General features: G+C 47.8%; 1 protein-coding gene across 1 annotated transcript in view; it reads left to right on the forward strand.

Moving 5' to 3' along the window:
* Positions 1 to 20619, forward strand: part of RCAN3 (RCAN family member 3) — an 81562-nt gene that overhangs the window by 52478 nt on the left and 8465 nt on the right. The gene's annotated exons all lie outside the window — the stretch shown is intronic.

Raw genomic sequence — 20619 nt, forward strand, 5'->3', positions numbered from 1 at the left:
CTGGTCACCCATTCTCGCAATTTTATGACAAATCTCATGATATTTGGTGTTTTTGCCTAAAGTCTCAGCTCCTGGAAGTGGGATTACACGAGAATCTCAATTTACAATTAGGAATAAAAAGAGTGAATGTCTGGTCCTCTTTGCCAAGAACACACAGACCATCTCGGCTCAAAACTAGAGCTGGGTGAAGAAAAATCAGCAAATCGTTTATTTTTGCCTACAGATGCAGTTTCGGGTCAGCCCAAACTGGTGGTGAATCTGGGTCCAATTTGGTCAATAGTTGTGGCTGAAAAATCTGCCTCAAAGCCGAGTCGGAATCAGGGGGCTTAGTGTGCGCTGGAGACCTGCCCGGGGGAGAGGGCACAGAATTGCGAGTGGGGGTGGGGCAATTCCTCCCTAGCTCCCCCCTTTCACAAACAAATCACTGCCCAGCCCTGCCAAGCGGGATGAGAAGGGATTTCCCGCTGCTGGGGGGTGCTCGGGGAATCTGCCCCCCCAAACCTCTTTAAAGTCGTGGGGGGAGGAGAGTAAAGGGAATTTCTCCCCGCGCTGCGCCTGGCTGGGGTCCCCACCGAGGCTGCTGCCCCTCATGGGCCCGGGGGGATCCCCTGCCCCGGGCTGGCCCGGCCCGGCGGGGGAGGCAGCGGCCGGCTGCGGGCGGATCACCTGGCGCGGAGGGAGGGCCCCAGCCGGGGGCGGGGAGCGCCGGGCTGCCCCGGGAGTCGGAGTCCGCAGGCGGAGCCGGGCGCTGGGGCTGCGAGCGCGCCCCGGACACGGCAGGTAAGTGCGTCCTAGTCCCGCTGCCAGCCGGGGGGGTCCCCAGGGCTCCCCTGTTGCCCCCCAGGGCCAGTTCTGGGCTGCTTGCGCTTTGGGTGCTGACAAGACTTTCCCCCTTTAGCCCCGGGCTGTGGGGCTGCTGTTGTCCCCCCTTGGTCCCACCATACTAGAGAGACACCCATAGGTGCTGGAACAAGGGGGGCTGCTGCACCCCCTGGCTTGAGGTGGTTTCCATCATATACAAGGTTTGCAGTTTGGTTCACTGGCTCTCAGCACCCTCCCCCCCCCACTATACAAACTGATCCAGCGCCCCTGGAGACAAAGGGGGGAGGAATATCTGTTATTGGAGGGGGACCCACTTCTGTCGGTGAGAGAGACTCGCTTTGGAGCTCAGGCAGAACTCTTCCTGGAGACCCTCAGCTCCGTGGGGAGCCCAAAGCTTGTCTCCTGCACCAGGAGAGGGTGGGTCAATAAGAGATCCCTTCACCCCCCCCCCCCCGCCTCCGTGAGAGAGAAAGAGGAGGTGATGGGATTGGGGAATCTAGTCCGTTGTTCTCTCCTGGCTCAGGAAGGAGGCAGACCCCCTAGATTAAGCTGCACTGTGCTATGGGTAGCCCAGCGTTTCCAGTCTGAGGAGCAGGGCTGGGGTGAAATCCCTTGAAGGGGCTGCTTGTATGGAGTCTGCCCAATGCCGCTCATTGCTGCAGCTCTTTGGGGGATCTGTGTCTCTGGCAGGGATGGAGGGTGAAGTGCCACAGAAGGGAGGAAAGTTGCCCCAACCTTCCTTTCCTGTGGCGGTTTAAGCTTTTAACAAGAGGTTCCCACTCCCACGGATCAGTGCTGAGAGTGGACGCTGGCTCAGGCTGAATACAGACTGCACGGAAGGGAGGCCAGTGTGCTTTCGTAGACTGGTTGGAAAGGCTTTGGTGGTTCTAAAAGTGATTGTGAAATGTAATGAAATAGTCTAGATGTACCCTGTGGGCAGTGTAACCAATCTCCTCTTTTGTGTGGCAAACATACAGCCCTCGTTCAGAGGGGTAGCCGTCTTAGTCTATATCAGCAAAAACAATGAGGAGTCCTTGTAGCACTAGATCAGGGATGGGCAAGCTATGGCCCGTGGGCCACATCCAGCCTGTGGGACCATCCTGCCTGGCCCCCAAGCTCCTGGCTTGGGAGGCTTGCCCCCAGCCCCTCCCCTGCTCTCCCCCTTCCCTCTCAGGCTCAGCTCGCTTGCTCCGCTGCCGGCGCAATGCCCTGGGTGGCAGGGCTGTAAGCTCCTGGAGCAGCACAGCTGCAGAGCCGGCCTGACCCGGTCTTTGAGCTGCATGGTGGCGGTGATAGTAGTGTGCTCCGGCTCCGGCTGGGTGGCGTGGCTATAGCGCTGCCAGCCACCAGTGTTCCAGGCAGCGTGGTAAGGGGGTTGGGGAGTTGGATAGAGGGCAGGGGAGTTCGGGGTGGTGGTCAGGCTAGGGGTGTGGATAGGGGTCAGGGCAGTTGTGGGGGGAATGGGGTTGAATGGGGGCAGGCCTCTTGGGGGGCAGTCAGGAAGGAGGCGGGGTTGGATGGGGTTCCAGGGGCAGTCAGGGGACAGGGAGAAAGGGTGGTTGGATGGGGCAGAGGTCCTGGGGGGGGGCTGTCAGGGAACAGAGGGGTTGGATGGGGCAGGAGTCCTGGGGGGGCAGATAGGAGGTGGGGGCTGGGCCACAACCCCCTCTCCTAACTGGCCCTCCATACAATTTACGAAACCTGATGCGGCCCTCAGGCCAAAAAGTTTGCCTGCCCCTGCACTAGACTAACAAATGTATTTGGGCATAAGCTTTCGTGGGCTAAAACCCACTTCATCAGATGCATGGAGTGAAAAATACAGTAGGCAGGTATATTACATTACGTCTTTCCATGTACTGTAATATATATACCCGCCTACTGTATTTTTCACTCCATGCATCTGACGAAGTGGGTCTGTTAGCCCACGAAAGCTTATGCCCAAATACATTTGTTAGTCTCTAAGGCGCCACAAGGACTCCTCATTGTTTATATGGACCTCTGGTATTCTTGATCAGGCCCTTGCCAGAGCATTCTTGGGCCTAATTGTATCACAGGTTTAAAACCTTAAATGAGAGGTGTGCAACCATTCTTGGCCACCAAACTCCAAAAGCCATTACGTTTGCTTTCCGTTTGATTGCATTGACCCCCTGCAATCACTGCCGATTAACTTGCTGTTTGTGCAGTGGTTGCTTAGAGGAATAAGACAAAACAAAAGTCTTCAGGGATCCAGAATACCATAGACATTGTCTGTGGCATTATTATGTGGTTAGCTTACGTGAGGGCCTAAGACCGGATTCTGCAAAGACTTATGTAGGTGCTTTACCATAGACATGTGAGCAGTCCCATCAATTCCATCGGGTCACTCGCATGTGCAAAGTGAAGGGTGTGTAAGCGTCTTTTTAGGGTAGAGGCCCCAGAGAAGTTTCCACTAGTTTATTTTTCCATCGTTAGTACAGTGGTTAGTGACACTTTCTTTGGTGCCTGCTAGTATTTAAAAGGTTACCGGTTTTATACGGTTGTTACAGAATTAACTTTCTGCTCTGTACATTGTCACATTCTGCTACCAGTTATATTGCTGCAATCATTTCATTTGAGTTACTCTGGATTCACACCTGTGTGAGGAGAACTTAGACGCGTTTCTATTGCTGTACACTGACCTCCTTATACACAACCATAAACAGGAAGGAAATATGATACCGATGTGACATTTTGTTTTGCTGCCAAGCTATCCCATTGGCAGCTACTTGTTTCTTTAATGTAAAAACCATTAAGGTTAACATTTGAAACTGATCTAGGCAATTACCTCATCCCTGGGGAGAAGTCTGGAATGCCACTTGCAAGAACAAAATCTTTCATTAACCATTTTCCTCATTCACACCTGTGGATGTAACTAAGCCTGTTGTCTTTACTGTGCTGTGGGTGAGCAAATCAGAAGGTGTTTCCTTAAAGTTGACAGAGTTATGCATGCAAGCACTGGGATTCTGTGCTGGCAGATTAGTACTTAATGGGGGGTGAGACAGAAGGCTTGGAACATAGAATATCAGGGTTGGAAAAGACCTCAGGAGGTATCTAGTTCAACCCCTGCTCAAAGCAGCCCCAATCCCCAGGTAGATTTTTGCCCCAGATCCCTAAATGGCTCCCTTAAGGATTGAACTTGCAACCCTGGGCTTAGCAGGCCAATGCTCAAACCACTGAGCTATCTCTCCCCTTTGTTAGCTTAATGTATGCGTGTTCCTACAGCTGTTCAGCACAATAAGGATGGATGTTAATTCCATTATTGCTGGGAACATGATGAGGTTGCTGACAGGTTTGAAACATGTGATTTCTAGATTTTCAAGGTAGCTGAGACACTTAGTGCTCCGGGAAATCACTTTTAAAAAAAAGAAAAAAAGACTGTAGGTTTTCTGGGAAGAAAATGACACGAATCTGGTAGTATAGAACCCTGGAGTTATGAACATGTCAGGAATGGAGGTTCTTTGCAACTCTGAAATGTTCGTAATTTCTGAACAAAACATTGTGGTGGTTCTTTCATAAGTTTACAACTGAACATTAACCTAATACAGCTTTGAAACTTTACTATGAAGAAGAAAAATGCTTTTGTCCATCTTCATTTAAATGAAACAAGCACAAAACAAATTCCTTACCTTGTCAAATCTTTTTTTTAAACTTTCCCTTTAATTTTTAGTAGTTTATGTTTAACGCAGCACTGTACTCTTTTTTTTTTTTTTTTTTTTTTTTTGTCTCTGCTGCTGCCTAATTGTGTATTTCTGGTTCCAAATGAAGTGTGTGTTGACTGGTCAGTTTGTAACTCTGGTCTTTGTAACTCTGAGGTTCTACTGTAAGATAGAGCATTAGGAAGAACTGTGGTCTAGTGGCAAGCGCCCAGAAGTAGTAAACAGGACTATTGACTAGCTGTGTGGGCTGGACACATAACATACCCCTATAAAATGGGTATAATGCTATTTAATTCCCAGGGGATGTGAGGCTTAAAGAATTAACATTTGCAAAGTGCTATGAGAATCTCAGAGAAAGGGTGGCAGATGGAAGCGCGGTGTATCATGTGCGTGCCCACACAAAGTGTACCCTGAATAGTTTAGTGTGTTTCATGGGTTCCTGTGTGCAGTAGTTAGAGAAATCTTGTGATGAATTTCATCCAGTTTTGGTAAGAGAAAGGAGTTGCCAGAGTTCTGCATCACAGAGAAAGTGGCTTTTCTCTTTTAGTATCCAGTGAAAACTGCGGGAGGGAAGGAAAAGTGGAGCGATGTGCATAGGAATTCTTGCTCTGCTGAATCCCAGACTAATGCCAGGCGCTTCTGATTGTTAGAGAAATAGAGTAACACAGTGGACTAGCAAGGGTAATTTGAAGGTGCCTGAGCAAATATTGGATGGTTGATGAGCAAATATCAGCTCTTGAATTTTGTAGCAAAGTGGGACCTCTAAGCACAAAGACCTAGTGAAATGCCCTGTATCCTCTGTAGGATCTGCTGCTGTGGTTTAAAGTGCTCAGAGAGCAAAGGCTTCTGGGAGTTCATGCTTTAGGAAAAGGTGGGCAGGTTTCCCAGCTCCATAGACTGAGGGGGCTGTTTGTTCATCAGTGCATGTAAATTACCTGTATTTAATGCCCATGAGTGCTGGAGGGAGTTATAGCGCCTGTGCATTCCCCTGCATAGTTGGGTGAGAACAAGCCTCCTGGAGCTGTCACTTTCATGCGGTGTGTCTTAGGCTGTGTCTGCACTACACTGCTTTTAGCAACACAGTTATGCCGCTTCAGCCCTGCTGCTAAAAGGTGCGCAGTGTAGCTGCTGTTTGTCGGCAGGAGAGCAACTTCCACCCCCAACGAGCGGCAGCCGACAAAGTGCTGTTCACACCGGTGCTTTTCGTTGGTAAAACTTTTGTCATTCAGGGTAGTGGGTTTTTTAACACCCCTGAATGACAAACGTTTTGCTGATGAAGTTCCAGTGTAGACAAAGCCTTAGAAGTGTCACTTGGGACGTGAGACTTGCAGAGGCTGTTGCAACAAAATCCAGCATATAAAAGAATCATGGAGCTTTTCTGTAGACCCTGCAAACTGAACTGGTGGGATTCAGTCTAGTTTCTAGTGGACAAAGGTGCATCACACACTTACCATCACCATTGGTGTTAACTGGTCCCCTTGATGGTTGTCTAAACAAAGAAACCAAGAACTGAATGGGCCATAGAGACTTCCTTAGAGGTTCTGGGGCACATTGGTAGACATGTGAAGGTGACTTGCACTGCCACTGCCTGTGCTGCACCTGTTCTACAGACAGAGGCCCTTGCTCTGGCATCTTTCACCAGCACTAACCTTCATCTGGCCCTATGCAGGGGCTGAGAGTAGCTAGGAGACGAAGAAATAGCTCCACTGCAGACTGTAGTGATCTGCAGGAGGACCCGACTTCTAAGGCTCCAATCCTGCAAACACTGAATGAAGCACATCTGAACTTGATGTGTGGGAATTAAGTTACACTGCCCTTAGGTGAGTTCAGGATCAGGGCCTCTCACTGGGGACTACATAGCAGTAATCTGGAATTCTTAAAGAACAGGACATCAGAATCCACGCGTCTGCTTTGCAGCCTAGAGATTAAAGCAGAGCTGTTTTGCCTCTTAAAATTTTCCACCCGTTAGTGCCCTGCTGTGGGTGTTTGAAGTTGATCAGAAAGCGTAAGTCATGCACTTCCAAAAAAGAAAATATGGAGACAAAAATTTGTACTGGTTCCTCCAGTTTGTACCAAACTGCTCCCATCTGTCTGCGGGAAGCGAAAGTGCTGTTTGCTGACACCTGGCTCTCTGATGCCATAAGCAACTGTGGGAGGGGCTGCCCACCATGCTAGGGAGCTAAAGGAACCTGCAGATGGTGTGCTGAGACAGGGAAGCTGGACATGAGAGGTCACTGGGAGAAACCGTCTCAAGCCAGAAACTGGTTCTTCTTGCTTTGTACAGCTGAGCAAATCTCAGAGACAGCGAACAGTGTGCAAAACCTTGGCATATGCCCAGGCCGACAGTCCTGGCTCTTGGGGAATGAGTGCCAATGTGCTGTGTTCTCATGAACTTTGTGCCTGTCTGGGGTCAAAATTCCTGAAGAGTGGGTGGGTGAGTTCCTCCCTGTCTGGTTTGCATTGGATTTTGCTTGTTAACTTTGACCTTGCCTATTGTTAGTCATGTGAGCTGCCACTGTGGGAGAGGCAATACATGAGAGCTGAAGAGAGATCACACAGACTGGAGTCAGAGGAGACAGGCAAGGGAAAAACTGGATGTACCAATCCTCTAGTTCCCTATAGACACAGCTCATTGCTGCCTCACAGAAGGGACTGTGAAGGCAAAGCCATGAGACTATGATGATGGGAAGCCACAAAAGTAACCTAGCTAGGTAAAGCACCTGTCAATGGACAGCGATGGTCCCTAACCTCTATTTGCCAGGAGTTGGGAATGTGCGATGGGGGATGGATCACTGGATGAATATCTTTTCTGTTCATTCCCTCTGGGGCACCGGACATTGGCCACTGTTCGCAGACAGGATACTGGGCTAGATGGACCTTTGGTCTAACCCAGCACTGCCGTTCTTATGGATTTTGCCATGTCAATGTAAAGTGCCACAGCCTTTGAGTGGCACGCATAGTGAGTTGGCACTTTGCTATGTGGAAGTCCTGCCTGATTGCTAGAGTGGGGATATAACTTTATATCAATTGTGTGTCTAGTCCAGAGGCGATGCATTAGGGGGTGGGGGCATGCGGGGTCATGTGCCCCCCCCAAATTGCTTCTTGGCTTGTACCTGTGCTGAGCATGCTCAGTAACATCTACTGAAACCGCTGCCTTGACTCTGCCCCCCACCCCGCCCCACTATCAGCAGGTTTGGGTTTCATACAGATATAGAACTCTCTGTCTATCCATGCCAGCGACCTCCTTCCTGTCTGACTAGACCTGCTTAGCAAACAGCAACCACAATCACACCCCCGACCTGCTTAAAAATACATTGAAATCCGCCTCCCCAGCCAGCAATCTCATCGAACGGAGTGATGACACACTGAAATAGTCTGCCCTGCCTGAAGACATGGGCTGGCCCTGGGGCACGGCTTTAGGATATCTCTACACTGCAATAAAACACCCACAGCTGGCCAGTGTCAGCTGACTGGGGCTCAAGCTGCAAGACTATGCAACTGCAGTGTAGACATCCAGGTTTGGACTGAAGCCTGGGCTCTAGTTGTGGGTTTAGTGTTTCTAGTCTGAGCTGCTGCACGTAAATTGCTTGGGGATTCTTATGATCCATTCTCATCTCTTCAGTTAAAGCCACTCTGGCCTGATTCTGATTCTGCCCCCAACTATTTCCTCGTCATGTCAGGGAGTGACTAGAGATCCCTGACTAGTGCATAAGGTGTTCTTGTTCTGCTTGTTTGTGCTGTTTTAAGAGCCAAGCCCTCTTCCTTTTATCTGAGATTATTGCAGGTGGGGACAATGGTCCTGCCTCTCTTTCGCTGGGCCCAGTGTGCACTGATCCGAGAGGATTTTGTCTCTGTTTATAGCAGGAGAGAAGAGCTGTTATGTGAATAGTACGGAGCCAGAAATGCCCTTTCAAAAAAGGGGCCCTCAAGAACCCCATGGGATGTGTCTGACAGCAGAACCGACCTGGGTCTATGCTGCTCGATGTTCTCTCTTCCACAGCGCATCAGATAGTCAAAAGAGGCCTCCAACTCCACTTCAGTTTTGTCCCAGGCTCGCCCCGCACCTGCTCCACTTATGGAGGAGGAAGGACAGTCTGGTGAATGAACTACAGGACTGCGAATCAGGAGATGTGGCCTGGCAGTGACTTCCTGCCTTGGGCACATCCCTTCACCTCTCTGGGCCTCTGTTTCTCCATCTGTGAAATGGGGAGGAGGATACACACTGCAGTGATCAGAGTAAAGCAGAGATGCTTGCGCCAGTTAAACTGGATGGGCAAAGCTTTTGGAAGCCGTGAACTCTGTTGCCGCCTCTCAGCAAATGGCGTGCGCCATGTGAGTCCAGCGCTTATGTCAATCATTCCTGCAAAATCAGGCTATGTCTACACTACAGGATAAATTCGAAATAGCTTAAACCGATTTTATAAAACAGATATTATAAAGTCGATTGTGTGCGTCCACACTAGGCACATTAATTTGGTGGTGTGCGTCCATGGTCCGAGGCTAGCGTCGATTTCTGGAGCGGTGCACTGTGGGTAGCTACTGTAAAATAATGAGGCCAATAACATCGATTTGCGTCCACACTAACCCTAATCCGATATAGTAATATCGATTTTAGCGTTACTCCTCTCGTTTTGTAGGAGTACAGAAATCGATTTAAAGAGCCCTTTAAATCGATATAAAGAGCAGTGTAGTGTGGACGGGTGCAGCGTTAAATCAATTTAACGCTGTTAAAATCAGTTTAACAGCGTAGTGTAGACCAGGCCTCAGTACCACGTGCAGCATGCTATTCAACTGCAGGCATGGAATCCCAGCTCTGCATGCATGTCATGCTGGAGTCGAAACCCCAGCAGCCCTAAGCATCATGTTGGAACAAGCAGCCTCCAAAACGTGCAGCAGACCCTGGCTCACCCTCAGTGAGTGTAAGGGGGCATGATCCACTGGGTTCCATGTTAGAGCTACTGCAGAGGAGAAGTTTTAATAACTAGAGTCACTCAGAAAGGCCCCAGTCATGGATCAGAGACCAGTGTGCAAGGTGCAGTATGCTGTTGAAGGTGCCATCTTTTGCATGAGACATAAAATTAGGTCCTTGCAGCCACAGTGTCAGGGCAACTGCACTGGTATTCCCCCTCTGTGATCCACCAAAGGCCTCCAGTTTAGGCTTGTGGATCCCAGCTGTCACCTTTCTTGGGCAGAGAGCCCTGTCTCATTCCCTTCTGACCAGGAGTTTTAAGGCTGCCCAGCTCTCTGCCTTACACTGTGATATCCCCAGCAAGCCAGACTGCCTAAAAGGCCAGGATCTGTGTTTTGCTTTCTCTCTGAAGGCTATGCCCAGTGTGTTGCCAGCAACTGCAAGTTACCACCCAGTTTCTTCTAAGCAAGCACATTTATTCTTAAGGTTTCATTGCAGAGAACATATATTCAAACAATAAATGTTCCTACGCACCTGCTCAACGTTCTCACGAGAGACCACCCCAAACTCCAGCCTAGGGTTCTGATAAGTTTTTTAGTCCTTCAAAAATCCACAACTGGCTTTTCCCCGTGGCTACAAGTTCATCTATCTTGGATCCAGAACCAGAACAAAGGCCGGGCAGATCATCTGTTTCTTTATACAGCTCAGGCCTTTGATCTTGGCTTTCTGTAACAGGTAATCAGCAGATAGTGAGCCTCTCCTCAGGGCATAGCTTCAAAAGGCTGGGTTTTTGCACATCCAGAGTTGGGGAATTTGAATTAACTCATAGACTCACAGACTTTAAGGTCAGAAGGGACCATTGTGTTCATCTAGTCTGACCTCCTGCACAATGCAGGCCACAGAATCTCATCCACCCGCTCCTGTAACAAACCCCTAACCTATGTCTGAGTTATTGAAGTCCTCGCAGTTGCAGAGGGCACCTGTAGCCCAACAAACAGTGGTGCTAAAACCAGTACAAACTGCCTGCTGCTGAACCATCTCTGCTTAGCATCCAACCGTTGGCTGCAAGAGGAAGCTCAAGTGTGTGAGAACCAGCATGGTCTGAGCAAGGACTCAGTTTATAAAGGACTAATCCCAGCTCAGAGACTTTGACATCCACATTGCTCTGATGTCCCCCATGACTCATTGTAGACCCAGAGTTAGCAATAAGATATACAAAAGTGAGGGTTGCAAATTTATGATTGAAAGTTATAACTCCTCCCTAGGGATTCTCTGGGAAATCCACTTATTGTCCCTAGAGTCCATATTTGATTAGCATGTTTTCCCTATAATCTTTTGAACTCCTAGGTTTTATATCTGCCACATCTCCTCCCTAGAGAGGCTACGTACATTCCCAGCCCACAGTAACACATACGCTTAATACAATAAGTTCTTTCAAGGATATTGCAGGAAATTGCCCTATCTGTCACACACGCCACCTGTCATTAAAGATCCTTTAGTACAATCCTTTGCAAAGGGGACTGTGGTAGTATTAGCCCAAAGACCTAGCTAAATTCCAGTGTGGATGATTGCATTGTACCATTCCAGATTCCTCCCACAGTTTCAAGTAGATGTGGCATCCCCCTTCACTTTCTGTCCTAAAGTACTTTTGTGTAGGGTCACTGTGCACTGTTAGATAGGTGCTGGGTTCCCAAAATTGGCTGCATTTCAGTTTTGGACAACATGATTCTCTGGATAACGTGTACAAATAGTTTGTAAAGCTACAAACTAGTGCACAGAATAGGGTGACCAGATATCCCGATTTTATAGGGACAGTCCCGATTTTTGGGTCTTTTTCTTCTATAGGCTCTTATTACTCCCCACCCCCCGTCCTGATTTTTCACACTTGCTGTCTGGTCACCATAGCATGGAACCTGTCGCTATCTAAGAGGTGGAAGTTGAAATGAAAGTCTATATTGTTAAGATTGTAAGTTCTTTAATGTGAGTTGTTATAACACAAATATAACTTAGAGACAAGATACTGGTCATGGAAGTGTGACTGAATGAAACAGGCTACTACGAGATGATTATTTGGGTTGTGGTCGCACTCACACTATGGGCTTGTCTACACTTACCGGGGATCGATGCATGGCGATCGATGCATCAGTTGTCAATTTAGCGAGTCTAGTGAAGACCCGCTAAATCGACTGCAGATTGCTCTCCCGTCAACTCCTGTACGCCACCGGATTGAGAAAAGTAAGGGGAGTCGACGAGAGAGTGTCTCCCACTGACAGTGCATAGTGTGGACCCCGCGGTAAGTAGATCTAAGCTATGTCAATTTGAGTTACGCTATTCACATAACTCAAATTGGGTAGCTTAGATTGACTTTTCCCTTTAGTGTAGACAAGGCCTATGTATATGACATATGCCTGTCTCCATGAGTTCCCAGGAATTTCTGCCATGCCTCTGGAGTTGCTGTTTTTGTCTCTGACCTTGCAAACACTTAACACATTTGGAGTCTCTCCGTTGCCTTCCATGGGCTTTGGATCAGACCCAGGGTTTAAGTGCTTGAGTGAATCCATTGAAGTCAATGGGACAGCTCCCATGCTTAAAGTTAAGCATGTGCTTAAATTTTTGCAGGATTGGAGCCTTGATTCACAAAATTTGTGGTAACAGGTAGTGGAACTAAAACTTGGGTTTGTTTTTATTAAAGACAGAGCCCTCACCGCCACATTCCATTCTGATCTTTGTTGACTAGCACTCCTGCTTTTCATAGATCTGCTCACTGCAAAATATGAGAGGAATTAAATCAAACTTCTGGTTGCTGAGTTAAGTATTGAAGGAGCCCTCTGAGCTCCAGGAGCGATATGAAGGAAGTCAAAGAGATTCTTATGTTTGCTCAGCCAGAAAATCCGGTGCCCTGAATAAAGTTTAGAAAAAATATTTATCTATGTTACCAAGAAAAATCACCTCTCAGCCTTCTGCAAGCGTCTCTAACACGTCTCCTGAAGATGCTGCGGTCACACACCCTTCCTCCGGCACAGCAGGAATTAAAACAGACAAAAAATGTTTCTCATGCAGGGGCTTTTGAAACTAGAGCTGGGGTCAACAGACCGGATCAAAACTCTGGGGCTGCTCAGTTTTGGATCCAAATTCACACATGTGGACAGCACCTAGCTCTGATGGAAACCCATGGGGTTGGTTTTTCTGTTGGAACTTGTTACTATGAATGAAAGACTCTAAATAATCTGTCTCTGAGCAAGAATATTGTCTGTGAAAAGTCAATTCACATGCTCAGTGAAAAGGCCCTGCCCTCTTCTGTTTGGCACAAGGAAGAATCTTCAAGCCATACTTCTTTATTCTCTCCTCTTTAGAGGCCGAATCGTAATCTCACTGAAGTCGATGGCAAAACTCCTGGCATTTGGGGTCCAAGTGCTTTTCTGTGGTGCAATGTGCTACAGAAGAATTGGCATCAGGTGGCTATTTCTGAAATACTACCTTGACTCCTGCTGATCCGGAATGAGGCAGCCCTGCACACACCCCACATAGGTGCTGCAGGGCATTTTTCTTTCCGGTTCCGGCCTGAATCAGTTTCTCAGGATAATCTTCCACTGGAAAATACACAACCCGCACTGCGTGAATGGCCTCCAGCCTGTGGCTTGTTGCCTGTGCACAGTGCTTGGTGCTAGTCAGTTCTGGGTAGTTTAATCTGATCTGTGTCACCTTGAGGGACCAAGCGTTTTCTTAGAATCCATCCGTGACCTTTTGCACTGACTGTAGAGGTCACTTCTGTACATGAATGGAAGGTGGACAGTCAGGTGTCAGGATGTATTATCGGATTTACTGCTTCAGTCTGACGTACAGTGCTTTGAAAGGGGTTACAGAGCAGGGTTTCTCAGCCATTGCCTTGCCTCAAGGGTTAGAGAAAATACCTTCACTTCTGCAGATCTAACTCTTCTTGTGAAAGGAAGAGGAGCGGTCCTTGAATTAGTGTATGTGGGGGAGTATATTGGCTAGGTCTCCGTTTACCATTGTTATTTTGAGTCTACTTAAGAGTTGTCAAAAGCCCAGACTGTTCCCTCTTCAAAGCTGGTCTCCTTTCTGAAAGAGCGAAAGCCCATATGTAAGTGTAACCCACACACCTCCTTACCCATACGCAAAGTACGCAGCTGTGTACGGCTCCAGGAAACTTCAGGCATCACATTTCCTGGTGCTCTGCGCAGCTGCGTACGGCTCCCTGCCCTGCCTCTTCCCACCCCTGCTCCGCCCCAGCCTCGCCCCCACTCCACCCCTTCCCCAAAGCCCCCGCCCTGCTCTGCCCCCTTCCTGTCCCTGCTCCGCCCCAGCCCTGCCCCCACCCCACTCCTTCCCCAAAGCCCCTGCCCTAATCTGCCCCCCGTCCACTTCTTCCTGCCCCTGAGGACTGGGCCTGAACTCACCGGCGGCGGGAAGTGCAGGGACCCAGCCCCTTCTGTGCCGCCAGTGAGTGCTGGGGGATAGTTCCCTCCTGCCCCCCAAGCCAGCCCTTACCCTCGTGGAGGCCTGCCCCCCTCCGTGGGGGGCGGGGCTGCATAGGGCCCCAGAATAGCTAGGGACGGTCCTGGTTGCCAGTTTTGATTGGATGTATTCCTGGAGGTTTCATCACATGACATCACCTTTAATTAAAGATTAGCTGGATTGTCCAGGACAGCCCTAGTGTAGATGTACTCTCCGTGTTCTGGGGAAAGCAGGGAACCCTTTTGCTATAAAAAGGCTAAATTCTCTGTTGCATTTCCCCCTATGATTTGAATAAGGCGTTTTACATTAGAAACTACCTAAGTCTCATTTGCCAAGTCTGACTTGCCATTAATGGGTGCTTGGTTTAATGCTTCTCACGTGTCCAGCCATAACTTAAAAATGTACAGTGTGGCTGGACAAGCAAGGCCCTGTTGTAAAGGTGGCTTTTAATTAAAAAGCATTGACAGTAAAGGAAACTAACATTTCTTTCAGGAATCTGCTGTATAATTACTCCCAGGTCTCTGCTGATGTCTGATCCATCATTCAGGCATTGCACGTAAATGGACAGTTTTGTTTAAAAAGCAGTTTGGGGCAGATTCAGGGATCTAGGTATTTTTTTAAAAATGAATCATTTTTAGGCTGAAACAATGAAGTAACTCAACCTTTTGGCAATGCAACCCTTAGAGCACACAGTTTCTGGTAAATGTCTACTGATCGGCCTTACTGTATAGCCATATGGTTGCCAAACATATGTTGAGCTGCATAGATTTTCTTCTTTTGACGCTGCCTTGGCATTAACTTTCACTTGGAGTTTAAGTTTAGGGTCCCCTCCCACCTTGTAGTTCTTCTGTAAAATCATCTTTGAGCAAGAGGCATTTGAGCTCAGCCTAAACTGACACCTTGAACAGTTGATCTCGGCAGTGGAAGTCTCCTTTGGCCCATGAGGAATATTTGAGCGGTGTGAACTGTGTAGGGTGATCTTGAACTCAGGAGATCTGGGTTCGATTTCCAGCCAGGGGTCAGCACCACCGTGTTGTGCGATGGACACTTGACAAAATTAACGGACTTAGTGATGGGCATTGGTGGGGGGTTATGTAATTCAGTCATTCCACCTGTAAAATAGTGCACATAATTTTCCACGCTGAACAAAAAACAGTAACCTAGCTAGCTGCTAATATAAATTTAACTCACTTTAGTGTTTTTTTAATGTACTTTGCCACTGCAGCTAAATTCATTGTTTATGATGTACGGAAATGCTATGTTACTGAGTTCCATATAAGTATCGAGGGAGATGTTTGGAAAGAGAATGAAGCCCTGTGCTGAGCAACTGCTATGAGCTTCTGAGGGCCCTCAACAGCCATTGACTGCAGTGTGAGTTCAAGATACTCAGGACCTTTCAGTACTGGGCTAACTAACTTCAACTGCAGTTGATGGCACTCAGAAATGTATCCCATGTGTAGTCAACTGTTGTGTGGATATGCACCTATTGGGCTTCTGGGAACTGGGTGGGCAGAAGCCCGCCCAATGCTAAAGGATCCCCCCACCAGCCTAAGGCGAGGATCTACAGGACCTCAGAAACCCACTGATTCCGAGGGACAACTAATAAAAGAACAGGGACAGGAGTGAGGTCAAAGGGTCATAAGAAGGGAGCCTGATGGGGACACTGAGCAGAGAACCCCGGACAGCGCCCACTGCTCCTCGAAGGCGTCAAGGGAGCCAGTGGACGCCGCCCAGAGGAACTCCGCCCGGACATGTGAATGGACTAAGGACCAGAAACAAGCCCCACAGTCACAGGAGTCTCCACTGGCCAACCTCCTCTCCCTGGTCACATAGGTAGGTAGGTAGGTAGGTCAATAGATTAAAGCCTGCTATAGCTGTGCCTGGGTTTGGCTGGTATCACAGTATTATACGAAATAAAAGGTGCCCCAGCTGCATTTTACTGGGTTTGCAATTATTAGGAAGTGTTTATACACTTGTTAAATATGGAAGAAATGCTTTTGAATTATGAATACTTCTTAAAAATAACTACTTTTTACAGCAGGGATCTCAAACTCAAATGACCACGAGGACCACATTAGGACTAGAACATTGGTCCAAGGGCCGCATTACTGACCTCTCCCCCCAACCCTGCCGCCCTTGGCCCCACCCCCACTCCACCCCTTCCATGAGGCCCCACCCCTGACCTGCCTATTCCCACCTCTTCCCTGAAATCCTTAGAAAGTAGCTCTAAATGAGGAGCAGCAAGAGCTTGGTGCGTGACCAGATGGAATCAGTGTATCTCTTAACTATATCTGTAGTGCAGAGGTTCTCAAACTGGTCCACAGACCACCAGTGGTCTGCAAGTTCCATTCACGTGGTCCACGGATAGTTCCCTCTAAGATATTAAAATATGAGTTGTGTGCTTTTATTTGTACAACAAAAAAATTGTGTTGTTTTTTTTATATATAGTACTTTTATCCAAAGCGCTTTACAATAGTTAGCTAACGGTACAAACAACATTTGGAAAGATCATTGAGTGGTCCGCCGAGACCCTTAGCAATTTTCAAGCGGTCTGAGGAGAAAAAAAGTTTTGAGAACCACTGCTGTAGTGTCTAGCAACTACAGTGAGGCAGGCATTAGAAAAGCACCAGGTGGATTTCAAAGGAGCACCCTCAGTTATTTCAAATTTTCAAATATTACTACTGAGGACTTGGATTTTCAAGAGAACGTAGGGGAATTGGGGGCCCAGCTCTCCATGAAATTTGGGTGCTGGGCTCCTTTTGAAAATCCTGTCCATTATAATGATTCAAACCAAGAAAGGGGATAGTCAAGCCCTGGTTGTGGGCTCATAGAGCAGAACTAGGGTCTGAGGCTGCAGGGTGATTGATCAAATAGGTGCTGAGGGCTTTCAGTGCTTTGCTGGCTCTTGTCTTCAGGCTGTGCAGGTGTTTTTTTTTTTTCTTTTAATGCCGCTGCTGTTGCAGGATGCAGAAACCACCTGTAGTTTAATGTGATTATCACTCAGCCTCAGCAAGGAAATGAAGTGCTCCTTAATGTGTGCTTAACAACGGCTAACCCTGGAGGACTTCATGCCAGAGCCTGAGAGAAACAAATGCTAATGTAAAGACGCTGGTCTGACATCAGGGCACTTAGTACATCGTTGTATTGTTTGCCTGAAGCCACATTTATGCAATAGCTCCTGCAGGCTAATCTGAGCCTAGATTCTTTTTTTTCTCTTCTTCCCAGAGATCCTCCCAAGGTAAATTCGGGCACATTATATCATGAAGTACATCGTGTTTTTATTTTGCCTTAAAACTTGGGCAGTGGGCCGAGCTGTTGTGGCGGGTTTCGTTGTTGTAAGTTGTCCCAGGGGGTGCATGACTGAACAGGCTGTAAAGCCCGCTTGGGTTGAGGTTGGAAGGCCTGTCGGCTTATGGGGGAAGAAAAATGAATTTTGTGATGTCCTTTTTTAGAAACCTTTTCCCCCCAATGCGTTGTGGGATCTTGCCACAAACACTTGATCGATTCCCTCAAAGATAAAACCTGTAACCAAGGGGAGGGCACCTTAACCAGTAACGCTGAACATCAGCGCTGCGTGCCAGGGAATGCAGCTGCTTCTGAGAGGTAGTGGGTTGATGGAGTCAAGATGCCTGCTTATCCACCAAACACTCAGTGTGAGCCTTAGACCTGACCTAGAGGTGAGAGGGTAGTTTGGTTTCTATGGCCAGTTGAGTCCTTGGCCTCTCCGGTGGAAGGTCAAGCGTGACGTGGGCACCTTTCCATAGGGAATTGGACTGAGACTCGCTGAACTCCTTTCTCATTGGCCACCCAACAGCCGCCATCAGACAGGAATAAATGAGCATGGGGCTGGGGCTTTCAAAGGGCCTGTGGAAGTAAAAAACACCAACCCCCATTGATCTGAGTGCATAACTCTCCTAGGCTGCTTTGCAAATCTCAGCCTGCATGCATTGTGACTCATGCTCCTTGCTCATTGATCAGTGGGGTGAGGGAGACCCCCTCCCATCTTTAGCTTCCTGGAGCCTCCTTTGCACTCGCAGGGCTGCAGCTATAAATGGTTTCAGTTCAATCACATTGGAAGTGTAGCTTCCCAGGCTGCACTGCTTCAAGAGCTCTGATTAAAATTTGGAAAGTACCTAGGTCACAGAGCCAAATCCATTCTCTGAAGCGATTAGGCACTTAGGAGCCTAAATCTGATAGGAAGGCAAAAATTCTTCATAACTTTCAAACAGCTGTGAAATGGCTAGTGGTCCAGTTTTCTTTATTAACACAGTCACACTGACTACTGTTTAGCTTGGTCTAATGCTTTCAGTGGCTTTTCTTTCATCACGTATTACATGCCAGTGTGGTCTAGAGATTAAGTGGCTAGAAATCAATGGCTAATAGCCAAGATGGTCAGGGAAGCACCCCCACGCTCTGGGTGTTCCTAAACCTCTGACTGCTAGAAGTTGGGACTGGATGGATGACACCCAATTGTGCAAATAAGTAGAACTCTTCTGCCTGCCAGAAGCAGGGACTGGATAACAGGGGGTAGCTCACTCAGTAAATAGCCCTGTTCTGTTCACTCCTTCTGAAGCATCTGGTACCAGTTACTATCAGAGACAGGATACTGGGCCAGGTGGACCATTGGTTTGACCCAGTAGGGCCTTTCTTAAGTGTTTGATCTTGCCCCGTTGACATGAGTGGGAGCAGGGGAAGCTCCAGAGTAGCAAATTTGGAAGTCAGCACGTCTCATGTTCTTCCCAACCCTGCCAGCGACCAGCAGCACAACTGAGGAGGGCAGGACACTAATTCTCAGCTTCAGGTTTCCCAACATGTTAAAAGAGACTATTAACAACCACCCAGTGGAGCTGGAAAGATTACTTGTGCTTTGAGATCCCCAGACTGCAGCTGCTAGAAGTATAACTATTGTTTCAAGTAATACAAATACAATGGCTGATCTGATGTCCAGCTGAACGGCTGGCCTATAACACAGCATTTTAAATAGGGACTGGAGCCAATAGGCACTCTTGAACCTTTCCATTATTAGTGTCTGACAGAATGACACCCTTTTTCTGGGTTGCTAAGTGCTGAAGTCTGCATCTCTCCCCGAGCAGCACCTGCCTTTCTGTAGCAGGAAGTCAGCTCTCGATTATAAACTCTTATGGAAGCATGCAAACAAACCCTATATGTTTCCCCACCACCCTCTTCTATCCTTACCAGGTGTTTCAGGCAGTAGCAGTAGCTGTTTGGCTGGTTAGCGCCAACCCTGATGTTATTGTAAATGGGCATGTCCATTCAGCTTGCAACGCTGGGGCTGAGGGGAACAGGGAAGGTTTTATAAATGGATGGATTGCAGTCACTTGCCAAAACAACGGATGTACTGTATCTGCAAAGGTGATTTAAATGGAAACATTCCACGGGCTTCACTCTGCTGGTTATGTTTGCATCCATCTAATGAATATCTGGAAGTAATTCCACAATCTGTGGTTCCTTTTATCTGTAGAATTACGCATAAATTAGCAGCTGTCGGGAACCCAGACAGATGTGCATGTACAGAATGAGATACAGTACTGTTGTGTAGTGAAGGGAGCATTTAAAATGAATGTTGATAATAGTGCAAATTATAGAATGCCTGTTACATAGCATCTACCCAGGGGTATTCATCTTCAAAGCACATTATAGAGAAATTAGGACCCAATCCAAAGCCCACCACAGTTGATGGAAAAATTCCCGTTAAACTCAGTGGTGTTTAGATCATATATTATCTATGTGGTCTAGAGTGTTGCCAGTGTGGTCTAGAGATTAAGTGGCTAGAAATCAATGGCTAATAGCCAAGATGGTCAGGGACGCAGCCCCACGCTCTGGGTGTCCCTAAACCTCTGACTGCTAGAAGTTGGGACTGGATGGATGACACCCAATTGTGCAAATCAGTAGAACTCTTCCGTTTCACAAGTGAGAAATTAAGCAGAGAGGTTTCTCCAAGGCACTGTGGCAGATCAGGATTAGTCCTCCAGAGTTCCTTGCTCCCACTCCTGTGCTCAGAATACTGTGCCTCTCTAACAGGTATTTACAACCTGTATGTTCAGCAGGTTTATGGTAGCAATATGGAAACGAAGTGATGATGTAACTTTATTTTCACATGCAGTCCTTGGTATGATTGTTTGAAAGCCAGCCGTGGCCTGTAGACAAAATTCATCCCTGCTGTAAACAAGCACATCCCCATTGACTCCAATGGAGTTTCACTTGTTTAGACCACAGATGAATTGGGCCCCATAAATGCCTGCACACCAACAGCCCTCTATTTATTCTAGACAGATTGAGTGGCCAGTTGGTAAATTACTGGTATGGATTTGAACTAGTGACCAAGAAATGACAGATGCAATATCCTGTTACCAATCCTCCGAAATGTCCAACCCTCTCTCATCGGCGATTGTTTGGCATTCTTAGCACACAGTCCAAGAAAATTACCCATCCGGTCTGCACTCTGAAGGCCCTGGAGCATGTGTTTCTGTAATCATGAACAGCCTGCTAGTTGGTGAAAGCTGGGCATGACTTTTCCTGAGTTGGGCCCTGAAAGAAATATGTGCTCAGCTTCCCTCCAGCTGTAATGCCTGACTCCCATCATGCTCTCCCTGTCGTCATCTTGAAATGAGAGCAAAGCAAATGCCTGAGATGCCATTTTCACGTTTCTCATTAAACAGGCACATAGTGCTAAGCAACAGCTTTAATTGAAATGATAATGGGGAGCAGTGGGTGATG

Source organism: Chelonoidis abingdonii, chromosome 25 (assembly GCF_003597395.2).
Source record: "Chelonoidis abingdonii isolate Lonesome George chromosome 25, CheloAbing_2.0, whole genome shotgun sequence".
NCBI lineage: Eukaryota > Metazoa > Chordata > Testudines > Testudinidae > Chelonoidis > Chelonoidis abingdonii.